This window comes from Peromyscus maniculatus, chromosome 17 (genome assembly GCF_049852395.1).
Source record: "Peromyscus maniculatus bairdii isolate BWxNUB_F1_BW_parent chromosome 17, HU_Pman_BW_mat_3.1, whole genome shotgun sequence".
Taxonomy (NCBI): domain Eukaryota; kingdom Metazoa; phylum Chordata; class Mammalia; order Rodentia; family Cricetidae; genus Peromyscus; species Peromyscus maniculatus.
Window position 1 is genome coordinate 65,236,382 of NC_134868.1, and position 1,782 is coordinate 65,238,163.

A 1,782-nucleotide genomic window follows, 5' to 3' on the forward strand; every position below is an offset into this window, starting at 1 on the left:
CCCGGGAATTTTATCCACGTTCTATTTCTTTCCTCTTGTGGAAACAGAACAGGCACCTTTTTCCTAAAGAATGTGACCACTTAACTTCTTGAGGGACCAGCCTGCAGTGACCCTTGGCTGAATTCTCTTTGAACTCTTAGTCCCTCTCTTGTTGCCAGGACTACTTCTTTGCACAAGCTGGCTCAGTATATCCCATTAAATTAAATAATGGGAAAAAAAGAGACAAAACCTGTGCTTGTCCTTTCACCCTTCTGCACACACTTGGATATCTGCTTCCTTTAAGGGCCACAGTGTTCAACCATTGCCAGCTCATTAACTCTCTTCTTAAGTTTCTACTCCATGTGTAGCCCATTTCAGTCTGGAAATCTGGATTGTCCCTTCTTACTCCAGTTAAAAGTTGATTGTGCCAAAATCATCAATCACCTACATATTTCAAGTGCAATAAATATTTCTCACCTTACAACATTCAAGTAGCAACTGTGAAACCATTGACAGTTCTCTGTTTCTGTAAGTGCTTTCCTACTAATTTACTATGGACTAAATATTTGTGTCTTCCCCAAATCTATATGCTGAATCCCCTCTATTTGGGGATGGGTTCTCTAAAGATAGAGTTTATGTTAAATAAGATAACATTTGTACTGGATCAGATAAGGATGGTATTCTTGTACAAAGGAGCCCTAGATGTGTTTTTTTAATCTATCCTATATATTTTTCATATATTCGTCATGTTATCTATTATGTGTCACCTATCTATGATCTATAAGTTGCCTATCATCTCTTATCTATCATCTTTCTATTATCTATAGGTATCGATCATCTACATATCTTTCATTTCTTTATCATCTATTATCTATAACTTATTTTCTGTCTATTATCATCTTCTATCTATCTGCCTGCCTGGCTGTCTATCTAACTCCCTTCCTGTCTATCTCTTCCACTCCACATTTCCAGAAGACAGACATGTAAAGACCAACTAGACACATGGAATCTAGAAAGAAAAGTCTCAACAGATACCAACCATAATGCCGTAGACTTCACCTTAGATTCCCAGCCTCCTGGACTATGAGAAAATATATTTCCATTATTTCGGTGACTAAATGAGTGGTAACCTATTATGTCCATGCTAACAGACCATATAACCATTTCTTTCAGATTCTCCTCTAACTCTTCCATTGCTTCTTTACAATCCCGGCATCTCTACCTTAGGGTAAGTATGGAATCTCTGATAGCTGAAGACTTCTCTTCCCACCTATCTTCTGACAAAGCCCTCTCAATGTCAGGACCTGTGCCTCCCCTGTTCTTGGGCATATCCATGCAACTTAGTACAGTGTTCTAATAAACGTTTTTGTTCATGAATAATTGGCAAATGCACAGTTTATAAGGTTCAGTTTATTATTTACTTAAGCAAAGAACAGACATAAAGTTTGTTTTTATGACTCTTGTAATCTTTTTCTTAGTGTATGCTCAATGAGTACAATGGAATCTCATTTTTAATAAGCAGATATGCACACTATATCTTTTAATCAATGGATGGTGGATCGATCAGCAGTAAATATCAGAATATTTGTAATTTGACCTTTGACCTAGTGGGTAGGCATCATTGGTAGCTCATACTATGTAATTTTATCTCAAACCGCATTCCTAATAAGTGAGTAGCATATGCCTTCCTCATTTTCTTACTGTTCCCATGTTAGCATAAACATTTTGTGTCTAATCTAAGTGCTCAGAACTATACTCTTTCTTTTCTTTTAAACTTGATGTTTTTTATCGGATGTTTCATGT